We start from the raw sequence: 19,762 nt of genomic DNA on the forward strand, positions 1-19,762 counted from the left end.
TAGGATGAAGTGATTAGGTTACAGCTCTTATCATCTAATCATTTTACCTCTGAATGTTTCTTCACTGACACAAGAGCTTTGGAGGGACACCTCATATCTAAATCACACATGGTTCTTATTGTTCCTGAGAGCTTTTACCTCTCTATTCCCTGAAGGATGGAAAACAACAACCCCCAGGAGGAAAGAGAACAACAACCCCCAGAGAGAAAGGAGGACAATGAGTCTGGGGCAGGGGGGACAGGAGAAGGCAAACAATGGGCTCTGGACTTTCACCATTTCCCAGCAACAATGAACTTTGAACTTTCACAACTGCTCCCTCTGACTGCCCAACTGATGCATTCTGCTATGATTCAAGTCTCACTTAAACCCTATAAAAATCAGACCCCTCTTGTAACCAGTTGAAATTTTCTCTCCTAAAAAGGTGCTCCTCCAGCAGTTAATAAAGCATCAACAGTCCATCGAGGTCTGTCCCTGTGTCAGTTATTTTTGCTATCATTATTGTGTTGAAACCGGGTGTGGGAGTAAGGAGTCTTTATCCCTTCCTGTCCTAAGCAACCTCTTCCCTAACAGTCATGTTAAATGGCTGATGAGACCTGGAAAATGACCAGTGATCATCCAGCGCTTCTGTGGTAATCTTAGTTTGGGGAAGCTCCCAGCCACTGCTTGCACAGCTATGGCTGAATTCCCAGAATGACTGCCCCTCTCTTCCCCCACAGCCTTTATAGGAGACCCTTCACACTCTCTGCAGTCCACTTTGACTAAACAGTGGCTGTTACATGACCTGAAACTGGCCCCATTTTGGGGCTATATTTTTACTGCCTTATTGCTATGTGAAGGGAGCAAGGATCTGTATTGGGTCCTTTATTGGATTTGGAGGCATCCTCCTTCTAATCCTCTCCTTTCCAATTCCCCAATGTACTTATACCTCTTCCTTGCACTTAAAACCTCTGGATCAGAGACTGCTTTTTGACACTTTGTTTCTGCATGCAACACCAGCCTTCCTATTCTTCAGAGAAGTAAGATTTCTTGGAGGCTCTCAAAGAGGCAACCTGCCTAAGACCTCTGCCTTTGGCTTGTCTGGACACAGGGGTCCCCGTACCACAGAGGTTGTATCAGGGAACACCCTCTCATTCTTTGGTGGAACTGCTCCAGTGATGATAGACTTCAAAGGATGCTTTGATCTCAACTGCCATCCTGGTTAAATTTCTCCATCCTGGGAGCCCCCATTCCATAGGACTCCCTCTTAGGTTATTTCATAAATTATTTTAAGAACCTCTGCCTCATTAACTTTAGTACTCAGATCTGGCCACAGTATAAATTAGACCCCTAATTCCATAGTCCAAATTCAGAATTTGGGAACTTTGATCCAAAAATTTTCCAAAATTTAGACCATTTTCTCCATCAAAATGACAAATAGTCTGAGGTTTCCTACCTCCAAGCTTTCTCTTACCTTCACTCATAGTGCTCATTAAGCCAGCTCCGCTCTGCTCTACAATTAATTCTCACTGACTCCCCATTCCATAAACCCCCTAGATAAGGTCCCGACCCCCAGCCCTCTTCTTAATTTAAAGTCAAAAGTTGGGATGGATTCCTCTTCACCAAGGTGTTGGGAATGTTGGTCCTAACTTGCTTCAGTTTCTTTTCTGTACGAGAAATTTGGTGTTGGACAGAGAAAGGTTTGGGAAAACTGAAGGCAGCTGGCCAGGGCCACTCCCTGGTGCCACTTGAAGAGCTCATGTCCTGAGTCTGACCCTGAGAGCCCTCAGGGGTACAAATATCAACTATCGGCCTTTTTTTTTTTTCTGACTGCTTCTGCCCCAATTCTGTCCATGTTGTCTGCCTCTTAAACAGGGACTCATATGAGAGATTTTCAAGATAGAGCTATTCTAACTTTAAAATCACATTCCTCTCATCTGGCAAGAAGAAGACCAGAAAATCTGTCTCACTTAATTAGAGTAAAACTACCCCTCATCTGTCCTAGTTCAGGAATATAAATTATTTATTTTCTCAAGTGAAGATAACCAGGGCACTAGCAGGCTTGCTTCCCACTTCAAATTAAGGAGCATAAAATGAAATCATGGTCCTGTGAGTAGGAGAACCCCCAAGGACAAAGGGAACATGTAAGAAATTTTAAGGCACAACAAGCTGGCAAATGTCCTCCCTGAAATTAAAATAGTTATTCAAAGTTGAGAATAATTTTCTGCATTATCTATTATTAAGAGCTCAGATTACAGTCAGTTCAGATATTGGAAAAATGAGAGAGCTCTGAAATCCTTAGGTAAAGATTCTCAAAGTAAAGAAAACGTGTATATATGAGATCATGCCATCTTTTCTCCCTGTGCTGTAGTATTTAGGGAGCAACTCAGGTGACTCTTAATAATAGATAAGAGCAAGGTCAGTTTGATGAGATTGGTTTTGAACACCTAGAAAAATAGTTATAACCAAAATACAGCCATACCTGAACATTTAAAAGAAGAGACAATAGTTATTTTAATGGAACTTAAAATGTAAACTTGTGTCAGCTCCACAGCCCTGGTGCCTCCGAATTTCTGAAGCATTTTTTTCTTTGTGAGGCTTATATTTACCGCTGCCTACCAAAAATTGGACTGGCCTCTCTACCTTGATCTTCCTTACTCCTCAAATTGAATTTGACCTAAACAACCAAAGCCTATCCACTCCAATAACAGCACACGCCAGATGTAGGAGAGCCCTCCAAGTTATTCTCTTGCTATAAAAAGTTATCACAACAGGTTATTGAAGACATCCAACAGGTTTCTGCCTTAGTACTGATTTTATGAAATCAGTTGGACTCCCTGGCATCTCTCATCCTGAAAAACTGGTCAAGGAAGAATTCTGTTTCTATGTAAACCAATCATGAATGCTAAGAGACAAGATTATATGGCTCCAGGACCATCTGGAACAGTGGAGATGAGAACTAGCTGATTATGATAGTCCTGAGGGAGATTCTTTTGCAGTGATAGGCATCCCAGATCCTAAAACTATGGGTCAGGGTAGGCATGTGTTGACCATGAAAATACTTGTGTTTGGATTGTAGGTCATAATATCAAACATTATCATGGAAGAGGAGAGGATGGGAAAAGTGAAACAGCTGTTACTGGATTCAGTGGGAATCTGGTTTTTCAGACAAAAATGTCAATGCCTTGAACCTGGAAGACACAACTCATGCTATGGGGGCAGGTCAAGAAAACAACAGATATGACTGAGGGACAGTTAAGAAAAATGGGTCAGCCCATTAATCCTACTATGGGGCTTGATCCTTTTCATAATGCTTCTTTGGATGTGTTAAAATTACAGGTCCTGGCCATGGCTAATGCAAAAGCACCTACTTTTTTTTCCCTTTGGTAATTGGATTCAGGGGCACTCGACCACTGAGCCACATTACCAGCCCTATTTGTATTTTATTTAGAGACAGGGTCTCACTGCACTGAGTTGGTCGCTGTTGCTGAGGCTGGCTTTGAACTCATGATCCTCCTTCCTCAGCCTCCTAAACTGCTGGAATTACACCACACTTGGCTGCAAAAACACCTATTTTGATAATAAAATGGTTTGGGGGAAGTTTGGCTAAAGGGATTTTTTCCCTTACACATTTTAAATACTTTTCTATACATGCAGCTGGGTACTAGGTGTAACTGTACTGTTAATTTTATTTCTTTTCTTGTTTTACATAATCTGTTAAGCAGGATGGTGAGGTTTAAACCACCAGGAAAATATGGTTCCTAAATTAATTATGCTTGCTATGCTTCAAAGTACCTAACCTCCTGAGATCATAAAGAGTGCAACCTGAATCTGAGTGTGGCATAATGACTCTTGATTACTTGCTATGTACTTTAGGTGTATGTTTCTTGGCATTTTAGGAGAACATATCCTGTTTTGTCACTGGGAAAAATGTTTCCCTCACACTAGCAAGCCAGTTAATCTTAATCTTTCTCATAATAACCTTCCTCCTCTGTATTCTTAATGTTATACAGAAATAGCTTCTTAGTAAGCTGAACTGTTGAGCTCAAACAGCTTCCCAGGAACACATCAAAGCCATTCTCCTCCTGCGCTCACAATCTGTCTCCCTGAAACCACAAAAAAAGGGGACTTTGCCTCCAATGACTTGGAGTCTTCCTCCCACATACACCCATCCTCAGCCTTAGTCCCTGGATCTCCATATTCTCTCCTAGAACTCTGAAGGCGGCAGGGGGTGGAGGGTCCCTCTACTTCACCCCTTTCAGCAGGAAGCAGATGGACAGGATATCTATGCCCCTATTCATTATCCCTTTTCAAAGTCTGGAATAAAGATGTTACTTTTCCCCAACATGAATTAAAGATGGCTAAAATATGTAAGGCTGAGAATACCATAATTCTCTGAGAATGTGGATAAATAGGAAGTCTAATTACTGGTGGGAAGGAAAAATAATGTAACTACTTTCAAAGACAGTTTGGCAGTTTCTTATAAAGCCAAATGTAATCTTACCATATATGTGATCTAGCAAACATGCCTCTAGATATTTACACAAATGAATTGGAAACACGTTCAAATAAAAATTGCATACAAATATTTGTAGCAGTTTTATTCTTAATTGGAAGCAACCAAAATGTCCTTCAATAGGTGAATGAATAGACACAATGTGGTATATCAGGGCAATGGATATTATCCAGTGAATAAAAGAAATGAGTTATTTAGGCATAAAAGACATGGTGGGGCCTTAAATGCAATTATTAAGTAAAGAAGCCATTCTGGAACCCAATATATGGTATAATTCCAAATATATGACATGAAAAAGTCAAACTCTGGAGACAGTAGAAACATCAGTGGTCGCCAGAGATTTTCAGGGAGTGGGCAGTGACGAGGTGACAATCCAGGCACTTTGAGAGCAGTGAAACTATTCTCTGCGATACTAAAATGATAGATACATCACATCACAAGTTTGTCAAAACCCATAGAACTGTACAATCAAATGTGTACCCTAATGTAAAGTGAGGACTTTAGTTAATATTCATTCATCAATCTTAAACATCTGTGCCACACTAATGCAAGATACATGTAACAGGGGAATCCATGCAGAAATGGTGATAGTGGAGAAGGTATATAGGAACTTTTTGCACATTCTTTTAAAAAAATACAGCTTTACTGAGGTGCTGGGTTGCTTGCAACTAAAACATCAGGGGTCACTCCAGGGGAACTGGGCCAACTGGGCCACATGAAATAACCACACAAGAGACAGAAATACCTTTTTTTGGGGGTGCTGTGACGGCTACTCTGACCTTAAGGGTCTGCAGAAAGAGAGAGAGAGAGCGAGCGAGTGGGGACCCCTTTTATTGAGGAGAAGCTATTCAAATGAGGGAAGGGGTCAGGTTTCAAGGGGCTGAGTCTAGCTTCATGATGTCTGCTATCAGCAGGTTGACTGACATCTAGGAAGGCCACACCCAAGGGCACAGTAAGAGAAGGGGACACACAAAAGGCATTCCATGGAACATTCTATACCAAACAGGGCAAGAAGTAATACTACAAAGAAACCGGTGAGCATAGCTCCACCCATGGGGATGTAGGAAGGCATGCCCATGCATGAGATACAGTGGCTCGAACCCTAGAAGATCCGGCTATCCAGCAGCGTGACTGCTGCTGGATGCCACACAGCTCAGCAGGAGAGATGGACCCAGTCACGTGCTACTCAGCCTCTCACACTGAGGCACAGCTGGTATACAATAAACTGTACGTGTACACATTGGTGAATTTGGACATACACACACGTGTGAAACCATCACCAAAAGCAGGTAAGAGATGTATGCAGTATTACTAAAAGTTTCCTTTTGTCCCTTTTTTTCTTCTCTTTTGGTGGTGAGAACACTCAACATGAACTTACCTTTCATCTCATCCACATCCCAGCTGTGCTGGGGCAGTGGGATAGGTTGCAGAGGGAACAGCATGGGTCTGCTTTGATGTGCTATTCTTTTCTATCAATCTATTTGTATATTCTTGTAGGTAAATATCTATTTTTATTTTTAAGAACCCTCCATGCTGTTTCCCATAGTGGCTGTAATAATTCACACACACCCAACAACGTACAAGGGTTCCCTTTTCTCCACAACCTCACCGACACTTGTCTGGCTACCTTTTAAATAGTGGCCATTCTAATAGGTGCGAGGCGGTCGGTATCTCATTGTGGTTTTGAGTCACACTTCCTTGATGATATTGATCAACACTGTTTTGTATATCTGTTAGCCCCCTTGTGTTCTTTGGGAAAGTGTCTATTTAGCTCTTTGACCATTTTAAAATCAAGTTATTTGTTTTTTGCTATTGACTTATGTGAATTCCTTGAATAATTTTGATGTTAATCCCTTCTCAGATATAAGGTGTGGAAGGATTTTCTCCCAATCAATAGGCTGCATCATTGGTTGGTTCATTTCATTGTGGTGTAGATGCTTTTCAGTTTGATGAAATTTCACTTGTCAACTTTTAAACTTACATTGCCTAAGGTTTTGATGCAACATAAAAAGTCATTGAAACTATTAATGTCAAGGAGATTTCCCCATTTTCTTCTAGGAGTTTTATGTTTGCAGATTTTTACATTCAAGTCTCATATCCATTTTTTTGTTGATTTTTGTGTATGATGTAAGATAGGGGACCTATTTCATTCTCTTGTTTTCCCATCACCCTTCATTGAAGAGACAATCTTCCCTAATATGCATTCTTGCTGCTCTTGATTGCTGCTTTTAAAATCCAAATAGAATTAGATCATTTAAATTTCCATGACAGGAAATCATTTCATATGACACAGGAGAGGAAGATATTTAAAACGGTTTTAAATTGCACATTCTAATCTATTTTGATAAATTCCTTCTTCATCTTCTCTCTTACTTTTCACCTTATCTACTGATGCTCTCTGACCACTTGAATGCCCATCAGAGTTTGCTAAGAAAAGGCTTTAGCATATAAATTTAGCATCCCTCTTACACCCAATTCTTGGTGCTTGGTATGGGTGTCATTTTGAACATCTACCAGACTCTAGTAAAATCATGGGAGATTTATCTAAAGACTGCTCTGGAATTGCACTAGAAATTTTCTATATCCCTTTGTGTCACAGTCATTATTGGACAATACTTTCTTCTGAACAAGTTAGAATTTCCTTTTAATTTTTTTTCTGTATTTCTTTTATTGGTGCATTATAATTATACATAATAGTAGGATTTGTTGTTAAATATTTGTATAATGTACAAGATATAACAATATAACTTGCTCAATATAATTCCTCAGTGTTTTCCCTTTCCTTCCCCCTGGACCCTTTCCTGTATTCTACTGGTCTCCTTTCTATTTTCATGCGATCTCCACCACCCACCTTTCTTTTTCCTTTATTTAACTTCCACATATAAGAGAAATATATACCCCTTGACTTTCTGAGTTCGGCTTATTTCACTTAACATAGTGTTCTCTATTTGCATCCATTTTCCTGCAAATTATATAACTTTATGCTTCTTTATGGCTTAATAAAACTTTATATTTTCTTTATCCATTCATCCATTGGTGGACGCTTAGGCTGGTTCTATAGTTTGGCTATTATGAATTGTGCTATAAACGTGGGTATCTGGGTATCCTCTTTTTTTTTTTTTTTACATATTTGACAGAAATGCACCCCCTCCACATGTATTGCTGCTGATCCCGCTTTGCTGCCTGCTGATGGGACTAACTCCTGATGCTTTCCTTCTTTGCTTACCAGAGACTCATAAGGAAGATGATAATTTCTGTGTGTTACTCTTACTATTGCCCACTTCAAGAGTCCCAATGGAATTTCTTACTATGAAAGAAGGGGACTGGAACATATCTACATTGCTCATAGAATGCCTTCTACAATCAGACTTTCAGCATGTTCAATAAAGGTCAACTCAAAAAAGACTTCTTCATTCGTGGAGTATATAATTATTTACCCTTTGACTTTGTTTAAGATGCTTCCCCATCACTCCAAAGGGTTGAAAAGCCTTTGAAGTGATTTGTTTACAGACTTCCTTGACCCTGTCTCTAGTTATTCTTCACCTTCTCTTTTGCCAGCATTTGAAACCTTCTCTTCTTAACCTACTACATTCATATCTTCCACGTACAATTCTTCTGCAAATTTATTGTTTTACTGGATCCATTTCATCCTATTTCTACTTCTGTTACCAGTGTTAAGTGCAAGAGTATTCAGGGTTGAGGTTTTTGTGGTCCTGAGCAAAGAACTGAATGAGACTCAAGAGGTTGGCAGACAGGCTGAGGTTTATTGAAAGTGAAAGAAAACACAAGGAGAACAGTGAGCCGAGCTGCCCTGTCTACACGGTGGAGCTCATTTTTTACTGAGCTGTGCTAGATCTCCTCTTTTAGGTGGATCTGGGACTGATTAGCACCTTGGTCGACAACTGACATAATTTCTTTTCTACTGCCCCTGGATAAATTTCTTTTTCCCCTGGAAAATACACAGAGGGGGGGGGGATCAAACACAATGCTAAATGATATGTTAACTAGCAACAAGTTAACTTAGGTCAGCCCCTCAAGCTAGGTTCAAGATGGGGTCTTTGCCTCAGGGGCTTGAATTCCCCTTGTGGATTGTTAACTTCCTCTCTTTAATTGTAAGAGGACTCAATTTTCCTCACAGAAAGAATGTCAAGGCAGTGTGTTAGATGGGACTGAGGAGCTCTAGGTGGAGCTGAGAGCCCTAAGGGGTGTTCTTTATCTATCCCTTCCCCAGGCCCTATCTCCATCTAACATTTCCGATCAATTCTCTCTTGCAAAAACTACTAATGTGGATTTATGGGTCCTCAGCTTTTATCTTATCTTCCTGCATTCATACAATAATTTAAAGTATACAGTGCACTTTCTCTTTGCACAGGTCATTAATGTGTTGAGTCACTATCTTTCATTGACCTCCTTCCTCTATGAATAGTACTTTCATTTCTCTTGGGGGTGTTTTTTTCATTAAATATTTTCAGCTACTTATAGTTGGAAATGATGCCACACTCAGTTATGGGGTAGAAGTTATGTAAATTACACAGTGTCTGGTTCGTGGATGAGCACATAATCCCAACATAGTGAAGAATAGGAATATTTGGATTAGTTTTTGTAAATGAAAACCCATTTCCCTCAGGATGAATTGTACATTTTTCACTGGACATGGTTAAAGAGGATGTATCCGCAAGTTTTGTTGACAGCCTTGTTGCCACTAGGAGAAATCTTGGGAATGGAACCCACTCTAGGAAAGCAAAGATTAGAAATAGAGAAAAGGAACTCAGGTCCTGGCCACATTACCTGAGCTTTGGATAAAGCCACACTTGCAGACAATTTATACCTACACTTTGCTGTGATTGAGCCAATGGTCTCATTGAGTGATTGAGTGGGTTGAGGCTGAATCCTGAGTACCCTGGTTCTTATATAGACCTATGAGGTTAATAACATTATCTTTATTTTACCCTCCTCCCCCACCAAATAGAGCCAGAGCAGTTAAATGAATTGCTCACAATCATAAAGCTAGCCCTAATGTTTTAACTTCAAGTTAAAAAGCTCCTCCTATAAAAAAATCTCTGAAAGGACCCCCCCCCTAATTTTGGTGTTCCATACATATTCTTATCAGAAATTATAAAAATTTTGATGATGATGACACCGAGGCTTTTCACAAAGTAACTTCAGTTTCCTGGGCTTCACACATTTGGTATCATTGTATAAGCTGTCCACCCAACAAATCGGATCCTCTTTCTAGACCACCATGTCCTTGCTCCCACCCACAGCCTTTCCTCCCTTTTCCCTTCTCCCTGGTGCCTATTTACTAACGTTCATTCAATCACTGGTTTCATTTTCTTAATGAGGGAGGTCATGATGAAATTGGGTATCTTGTGTGAAGACATGTTTATTTTTCCCTATAAAAATCTGGAGGAGTGGTTCCATGTTTGTGCAGCCAAGCAAGCTTCCTTATCTGCATAAAGGAAAGTCTGTATAAATGAAGTATAACATTCTCCAGGGAAAGTTTTTCCCAGGACATACAATTCAGTGCCATGTAGTGTTATAACATCAATGCAACAAATCACTAAATTGCATTTATGATAGTATTTCTAAACTAAAGAGGTAAAACAATTGATTAAATGGGATGAAATCATGAAAAAATCAATAGGTAAGGAACCAAGATTCTGCTTGTTTACCTTTAGTGGGTTTACCATTTATAGATCCTCTTACTGATAATTGGAGTTACTTATCAAGTGATAACTCAATGTTCAGCTAAGAAGGTCAATTGCTCTACCTTTCATATTCACATAAAGTTTGGATAATAATTAGAGCTGTAGGATAGTTTGCTTGCACAAATCATCAATTCATAGTGGAATATAAGTAAGGGACAGGACGAGAGTGGTAAGACACAAGGAAAATCATGTAGAAAGATAAATCCTAGAGGAGGGAGTTATTTGCCCAAGATTATAAAGAAAGTTGATGCTAGAGCCCATGGAACATGTCATTGAATTAGCTAAATTAGCATTTCCTTCATGGTAAAGGAAAAAGATGGAGCATTCAGGTTCAGTTTTTTTTAAAAAAAATCACTCTTGAAGACATTAATTTAGATTTGTTTCATAATTTCACCTTATCAGCCCCCTAAATAATGGTCTAAATTTTCTTATTTTACAAACTTATTTTCTTTTATATGTGTGAAATTGAATGTATCCTTTTGTCTATTAGAAATCAGACGTAAAGGTTGTTTTCCTACAGAGTTCATTTTACTTATTCTAGGAAATTATTTGACATCCCCACTATATTATTACAGACATTTGATTTTAATGTATCATCATGGTTGTACTCAATAAATCAATCTGTTTTTTACTCTGTTAATGTCCTAATGATCTACACTTAGGACATTTCATGTCTTCAGTTGATTGGTCCCTGGCTTCTTATATCCCACACAGTATTTCTTCAGGTTTTAAAAGACTCACAAAAAGGTCAATAGGCCTCCATGATATCATGAAATACCTTCTACCTAAGTGGCCAGACTTCCTTCCTAAACCTTTCGTCTCTACCTACTGGCTCTTCTTTTATGGTTTAGACCTGGAATCTCTCCTCTAAAGCTCACATGTTGAAAACCTTGTCCCCAAGGCAACAAGATTCAGAGGTGTGGCTTTTAGGCAATGATCAAATCGTGGGGGCTCTGACCTCATCAGTAGATTAGTCCATTTGGTGGATTAATCCTTGATAGCTCAATAGACCACTGGAGGTGAGACCTCATTAAAGGAAGCAGGTGGATGTACCCTGGAAAGATTTATCTTCTCCTCAGCCCCTTCCTCTCTTCCTGCATCCTGGCTGCCATGAGCTGAGCTGCTTTTCTGTATCATGCCCTTCTTCCAAGATGTTTCTGCCTTAGATGTGGCAAACCATGGACTGAATCCTCTAAAATTGTGAGCCAAGATAACTCTTTCCTCCTCTGAGTTGTTCTTGTCAGTTATTTTGGTCACAGTGATGGAAAGCTAACTCACCTTCTCTCCATGATAACATGTGATGAAGCCTTTGTCTTCCATTCAGAATTAATTTTTCCTCATTTAAATTTCTAAAACAGTTATTATCACTCTGGTTTCCCTTAAGTGCCAGCCTGAGAAGGGGACATTTAACTCTACCAATCAGGGTAGACCTGAAGTTTCAAGGAAGGGGAGTGAGATTATTTTGATGAAGCTATGAGGTACAGATTGTAGGAGAAGGTACAAAACATAGAAAGTCAGTTGGGGCTTCCTTAAAAGATGGGAGGAAGGGAAGGGAAAGGGAAGGAGACAGGGAGATTGGGCTTGACTTGCTGAGGCCCTGTGGGTGAAGAGAAGGCTGGGGACAGGAAGAATTGATCTGGATGATAGCAGGAAGAATGGAGAGCTTTATTGAGAAAGGCCCTCTGGCTTTTCTTTTATACATGCTGGGGATCAAACCCAGGACCTCATGCATGCTAGGATTATGCTCTACCATCTTCAGCCCCCAGAGTAGGGCTCTGGAAGAGCAGTAGATTGGGAGAATAATGGTGAGCTCAGTGTGGGAATGGCTGGTTCAAGATGACTCAGGCATTGTTTGCCTCCTAAGTGCTCATTCACTGCCATTCCATCCTCCCTTCAGCCTGACCCCTGTTTAATTGCAGCAGAGGCCCTGAAGCTGCATATTTTTTAAGCAACAAATCAGAAATACTCATATTAGAACCAGAAAGCCTGTTTAGGGTTATTTGGCTGCTTCCAGTCAGGCAGATGGAAACTTGCCTGAGGGAGAGGGAGAGATTCATCTTGGAGGTCATGGCAGAGACAGGACTGGCTCTCAACTCAGTAGTATTTCCAACCACACAAGGGCCCTCAAACATCTACAGAACCTGGCATTACATGTAATCTCTTTTTATGAATGCCTTTGATTTCTTTCAGGTATTATGTTCCTAAAGGCTAGAGTGTGGGTTTTCCAAATTTCAATATTTATTTCTCCATACATTCAATAAATATTGGCTTAGCCTCTATTATGTCATCTACTACCTGGTGTAGGCATTCTGAAGGCAGCAAGGATTAGAAGGAAGTTCTTGTCCTCCTGGAGCTTACTTCATTCTAGAAGGAAGATTTAGATACTAACATAAAAACTCAAATAAATATGTTTTATTTCAGTTGTTGGTGAGTGTTATGGTGAAAAATAAACCAGGGAGATGGGAATTAAGAGCTGCTATTGCATACAGTGTGGTCATGGAAGGCCTTACTATTCAGTTTATGGCACAAGTTTATATGTAAGTGTACAGAGGCCCTCTGCAGTAGCTGCTAAATCAGTGTTCATTGAGTAGGTAATTGTTGAGAGCCACAGCCAAAGGGGCCCCAGCAAACTTCCAGCTGCCAGCTGATGATTGGCTCACAGTGGCCCCAGCAACATCTAGCTGATTGGCTCCTCTGCAGTGATGTTCATTGGGCTGTTTCCCTGCCCTTCAGACTGCCAGCTGATGATTGGCTCACAGCGGCCCCAGCAACATCTAGCTGATTGGCTCCTCTGCAGTGATGTTCATTGGGCTGTTTCCCTGCCCTTCAGACTGCCAGCTGATGATTGGCTCACAGCGGCCCCAGCAACATCTAGCTGATTGGCTCCTCCACGGAGCTGCTCATTGGGGGACTTCTTTGGCTCTGCCCACGCAACCCAGCCAATCGGCCTCAAGTGCAGGAGGATTGTGGGAGATTGAGAGGCTGGTGTGGGGGGGAGAGGCGTGTGGAAGCCGGTGGTGGCAGTTGGGCTCTGAGGGTTTTTCCCTGAGGAGCTGTTTTGTTTGGCGTATGTAGTTGTAAAAATAAAGTTAGTTTCTTTTGACAAGTGGCTCCTGAATTGTGCCCAGCCAGACTGCGGCAGGTAATGATTAATGAGCTTCCTAATATATGGGCAGGGGGCTGTGGACAGGGGAAGGAAGAGAGAAAAGGAAAGAGAGGGATTAAACCACAGGATCAGAATGATCCTAAATGATATTTTCTGTAGCTCTAAAAGCCACCTTCACCTTATGACATAATTATTGATAGGCTATAGAGAACAGACCTCTAAACTTTCTCACTGAGGCAAATGTCAATATTAGTAGCCAAGTCCAGACTGACTAAAAATCAATATCCTTAAAGCCATTTTACTTATGTTCACCTAAGAAAAGTAAATCTTCAATTCAACTCCTTTTGAACGTTTTTATATCTGGGTATATTATTTTTATTTTTCATGTTTAATAAGGTAATATAAATGCATTTGAACTTTGGTATTTATAATAAATATTGACCAAAAAAGTGTTCAAAATTGGGATTATCATTAATTATATTTTTTCTGAATTTATTGCTATTTGTCTAATTTGAAATTGTATTTTAAAATGCACATATGATGATAAAATTAAAAAAGAACACAGATGCATACATGAATGTAATGGACAATGGATTCTAAATAATACAACATTCATAAATGCTTTAAGAATAGATTTAATTTTTTGCTTCAAAGCAAAAAAGTTGCCAGAGAATATCTGCTATTATTCTGTACATTTTAAATAAGATTTCTGAGCTAAAATTCTTCACTTCTTATTTTAAAGATCCACTGTTATGAGTTATTGACCATTCTTCAAAACTGCCAATCTGATGTTCTCTCAAAATGTGTGTGTGTCATTATATCTTCTGACTCAAAGAACAGGCTTGATTTCTCAGCAACTGGACTGTGATCTCAATTTTCATTTACTATGTCTGCAAAAACAATATAGGGCTCTAGCAGTACAATGAGAAGACAAAATCAAAGCTCTGTGGTTGAATTCATCCTCTTGGGCTTCTGTAACTTTCCTGAACTCCAAAAGCAGATCTTTGGGGTTTTCTTGGTCATTTATCTGGTGACCCTGATGGGAAATGTCATCATCATAGCTGCCATATTGCTGGACCAGACCCTCCACATCCCCATGTACCTGTTCCTGCAGAATTTATCTGTGGTGGAGGTGAGTTTCAGTGTAGCCATCATGCCTGAAATGCTGGTGGTCCTGACTACTGAGAGAACTATAATTTCTTTTGTGGGCTGTTTTGCACAGATATATTTCATTCTATTTTTTGGTGTGACCAAATGTTTACTGCTAGGGGCAATGACTTATGACCGATTTGCTGCCATCCTTGGACCTACCCCGTGATTATGAACAAGAGAGTGTTTGTGAAATTAGTCATGTTCTCATGGGTCTCAGGGATCATGGTGGCTACTGTGCAGACCACATGGGTATTTAGTTTTCCCTTTTGTGGCCCCAATGAAATCAATCATCTGTTCTGTGAGACTCCCCCAGTGCTGGAACTGGTATGTGCAGATACCTTCTTGTTTGAAATCTATGCCTTCACAGGCACCATTTTGATTGTTTTGCTTCCTTTCTTGTTGATACTCTTGTCTTACCTTCGAATTCTCTTTGCCATCCTGAAGATGCCATCAATGACTGGGAGGCAGAAGGCCTTTCCACCTGTGCCTCTCATGTCACATCAGTCACCCTCTTCTATGGCACAGCCAGTATGACTTATTTACAGCCCAAATCCAGCTACTCACCAGCAACCAAGAAACTGAGGTCATTGGCTTATGCATTGCTTACACCCCTGCTGAATCCCCTTATCTACAGCCTGCGAAACCATGAGATGAAAAGAGCTTTGGTGAAATTATGGCCGAGAGCGGTGGTTTTACAGTCTGACTTGTTGAGAAGCCATGTGAGATTTGCTCATTCCCCAAGTGAACTCTATTTGAATTTAATAAATGATGAAAACAGATTCCATTTCTTGATATTAGTGTGTTCACACTGTTGAATTTGTTGAGTTTGAAAATATATCAGGAGATCCTTCTCTTTTAATACTGTAATCTTGTCATTTGTTCTTTTTTTAAAAATTTATTTATTTATTTTTAAATTATTATTATTTTTTTTTAAAGAGAGAGCCACATCCCCAGCCCCTTGTCATTTGTTCTTAAAAGTTAAAGAAGTTTGCACAACACATGATACAACAGTCTATTCATGCCTTTATCTATTATGGGCATCAAGGTTACTATCAGAGTATTGTGATTAAGATGATGCTTTAATAAATATCTAGTTCAATAGGTTTCTATGTATTGATGCTTTTATTTCTGTGTGATGGACTGATAGGATGTATAGGATGAGTAGTTTGGTGCTTATATATTTTAATAGCTATTATTTTAGGAGTACTAAGAAATGTAATAGGTTAATCTTCAAAATGATTATCACTACTTCAGTTTCACTTGAGGGCCTACTGATCCTCACTGACAGAGCTTCAAGAGACCAACATGGTGATGTGATTTTTATTTCTGGAGTAAAATTTGGTTCCAGAAAAGACTAAAAATATGTTTATTGGGGGGGGGGTTAAATCTATATTTCTCTTGGTGCTTTTATGAATTTTTGTGTAATGTTGTTGATTAGAGAACTACATAGGAAGTTTCCTGAGTTCTCACCTGCCAGTGTTGGTATCATTTTCACTTACATACTGTTTTAGAGATTTTCTTTGTATAACCATACCATTTCAATTGCCCTCAGATATTTTGTTTATAACAAAAAATAATTCTTTTTTGACGTTTATTGTGGGAAGCAAATATAATTGATTAATTGTGGCCCTTGTGTTCCATCACTAATTTTGTGACATATTCAGAATGCATAATTTCAAGGTTACAAAATTTGCAACATTTCATGCTTGCTTTCTGTTTCAATGTTTCTCTTAGAGAGTAGAGAGGGACCAGTTTATCAACTATGTTATCAAATCAGCTGTACTGCCCTTAATTTTAGGGATAGCAACAAAGGAGTAAAACAATTCTTTTTCTTGCTCTCACTCAGTTACGGGGAAAGCCATCTTTATTTACAAGTATTTCTGCCCAAAATTAAAAGTGGAGGTATAACACGAACTGGATTTTCACTAAAAGCAATTTCATCAGAAGGTTGAAACCAGTCTGAGTAATATTTGAATGTTGTATATTCTTTCCATCACAGCCTTCAGTAAGCATTATTAGCCAATTCGGTTTTTGGATTCTGTCCATTGGTGTCCTGAAATTTTCTCATTGCTCTTAAAGACATCAATGAAATGAGTCTATTAAGAAATAAAAAAATTTTTTTTTGAAAGCTAAAAAGCCAAGAACAATGTACAACTTAAAATACACATTTTGGGCTGGGTGTAGCTCAATTGGTAGAGCATTTGCCTGGCATGTGTGAGGCCCTGACTTTGATCACTAGCACTGCAAAACAAAAATAAAATGAAAGATACATCTTTATTATAATTTTTAGTTTTTAATTTTTATCATAAATCAATTCTGTTAGGAGTGGATTAATGTGAACGTCTCTGGGGAAATAGTCTTGGCCCTTGAGGAATTCCAAGTTTATTGGAAGATCACTCAACTTTGGGTTACTGAATTTAAAACTTAGGAATTTCTCTGTTCTTGGTAAGAAATGGAATTTGAACTGGCACTCACATACATGATGACATCTGTAACATACTAAAGCTTCAGTCTTCTTGCTTTACTTAATTCCCACCATTGCCCAAACTGTGCATTCTGTCCAGTTGAATCCTCCACCTGCTACCTGCCTTTGCTCACACCTCCCCTGACTCCTCCCTTCTTTCCCTGTTTACAACATTCATTCACCCTCTGATTTCACAAAACTCCTACTGGGAGAAGTCACATTATAGTTGAGTCTCATGTGTACAAGGCCTTCAATCCCTGTGGACACATGGAGGGCTGGCGCTCCATGTGTGTTCTCTTGAGCTTTCTTCCCTGCCCAGAACTGAATTCTTCAATTCTCTGTAGCTCTCATACAAAATGTGAGAAGGTCTGTGGGAAGCATTCCACGTTCTCTCTGGAGGGATTCTCTGGGGCACATGATTCTGTGTCATAGGAGGTTAAAAATCAGTGCAGTGAACCACTGAATTGCATATATGAACAGGTGTCTTTTGATCAGCGGTGAAAGTGCTGTTGAAGTAACAGGCAAATGAGAGTCAGAGTCAGTGGGTAAGGCAATGCAGCTCCTTCTTGTGTACTTGTTAAAGGTTTTTTTTTGCTGCGAGTTCTCAGTGAGGGTTGATGATGCTGTTGAAGACATGCCTCAGGGATCAGTAGGCACAGCTGAAACATTTGAATCAGAAGATTTTTTGGTTTGATGCTTGTCTGTTTCTTTTTTTTTGTTTTTCAGAGAAAACTGCAGACCATAGTACAGGCATAAGGACTTTGCATGCACTAATCATGAAATTCAGGGAACTTTGTCAATAAGTCCCACACTAACTATATATGATTGGCAGGCTGAAACCTAAGGAAAGAAGCAACCGCTTAAGTCCTACTTGTTAGTCTTTTAATATATAGAGAAAAGAGGGAACATTCATAATCAATTGTTCTTTACCACTATTCATAGTTTTCTTCTTATTGTTGTTTTTGGTGTTATTTATTTTTAAAAACATATATATATTTTAAAATCAGAACATGTTAATTATACATACTTATAATATAATGTGACATTTTAAAACATGTATACAGGTGTGCAATAATCATATGAGAGTAAGTGGCACTTCTATCACTTAAAACACCTATTAGAAAAAAAAAAACAAACCAAGCCAAATCAAAAATCCACTTTATTTGTGTGTGTGTGTGTGTGTGTGTGTGTGTGTGTGTGTGTGTAAGATTCTAAATAATTTCTGCTAGGTATTTTGAGTTGTGCAACTAGTTACTGTCAACCATAGTTATCTTACTTTAAAGAAAAGATGATTTTATTCTGTTATGTGCTTTTAATCACTTCTATAAAACTTTCCTAAGGTTTTATAATAATCCAAATTATATAAATTTCAAAACCTGTCCATTTTTCTAATATTTGGAATTGATTACATGTTGTACATTCTTTTTGCTATTAGAAATAAGTCTTGAATATTTTGTACTGCAGAGTGTACTTTACTAACTTTAGGAGGATTTTTCATATCAAAAATATGTAAATAACTTGATTTGAATACATGACTGTGGTCCAACTCAGGAATAAAGCAATTTGTCTTCTACTGTTGCTAATGCCCTACAGATCTGCACTGAAGACATCATATACCTTCATCTGGCTGGGATTCTGTGTCCTACTGGCTTCCTCGGCTCTCTTGTATTTCCTCTGGTTTTCAGAACATCACAGAAGAAACAGTGTTTCCACTCTAGCCCTATTGTCATCTAGGACCTCGGACTTAAGCAAGTGCATCCTGTGCTGTGCCTCCCTCTTCCCACCCACTGGCCCTTCTACCCACAGCATCCTGTGAATATGGTTATCTCCATCTGTCATCCACACGTAATCTTTCCCTGATTTAAATTGTGTAAGTACTTATTTCTACTTGCCAGTTGTTTCCCTACTGTGTCGTGTGCTGGCTTTACTTTTCTTTTAGACACTGTATTCTTTAAAGATAGAGTCTACTTTTCCTAATATCTTCTATTCATTTGTTTAAAAAAATACTGTTTTCCCCTCCGGTACTGGGAATTAAACCCAGGGATGCTTTACCACTGAGCTAAGTCCACAGGTCTTTTCATTTTTAAAAAAAAATTTATTTTGTTTATTTTATTTTGTTTGGTATTATTGAGTTACTGAAGTTGTCCTCAAACTTTTGATCGTCCTGTCCAGCTTCTCAAATCATTGGCATTACAGGCATGAGCCACCTCCTCTGGCAAAAACTTGGTGTTTTAATATCTGTCATGAGCCAGTGATTGTTGTAATATTGTGTAGTTAGCACAGAAATAAAATCTTCCCACTCTCAGGGATTATACTGTGGTTAAATTTTTACACATACATATATAATGTCAATTGGTAAAAATTAAAAAACATAGTGAGGGTAAGAGGTTCATATAGAGTCCTGAGGTTTGAGGGGGTATGTTTTGTAACTTACTGGTGAGGGTCATAGTTATTTTAGGTAGTGTGCTTTGATCTCTGTTGAATGCTTGACTCTATAGTGTTCCTGACTACATAGAGTTTGGAAAAAGGTAGGTAGGTGGTCAATTATATTTTATTGAATAATTGGTGATTCCATGAACTTCTTAATGAGGATATTAGGGACAGGGAAAAGAGAGAGTGGTGCGAGAGAGTGGAAATTTTGAAATTATAGTTCCAAAATGACTAAAAAGTGGGCTTGTCCTTAAATCATCATGGTTGGAAGGATGGGCCTTGGAGCTCTGACCCTAAAAATTTCACATGCATGATTTGGTGAAATCTCAATAGAATTGTCTAGAAATCAAAATAAATCAATAAGCCTGGAGCCAGTTCACGTAGTCTATAGGTATCACCATTGGTAAATA

The 19,762-nt window shown here is 39.0% G+C and overlaps 1 pseudogene; it reads left to right on the plus strand.

Moving 5' to 3' along the window:
- The first annotated feature begins 14,228 nt into the window (after positions 1-14,228).
- On the plus strand, positions 14,229-17,678 carry LOC106144936 (olfactory receptor 10A3-like; annotated as a pseudogene).
- The last annotated feature ends 2,084 nt before the right edge of the window (positions 17,679-19,762 follow it).

This window comes from Ictidomys tridecemlineatus, chromosome 4 (assembly GCF_052094955.1).
Source record: "Ictidomys tridecemlineatus isolate mIctTri1 chromosome 4, mIctTri1.hap1, whole genome shotgun sequence".
Lineage (NCBI taxonomy): Eukaryota > Metazoa > Chordata > Mammalia > Rodentia > Sciuridae > Ictidomys > Ictidomys tridecemlineatus.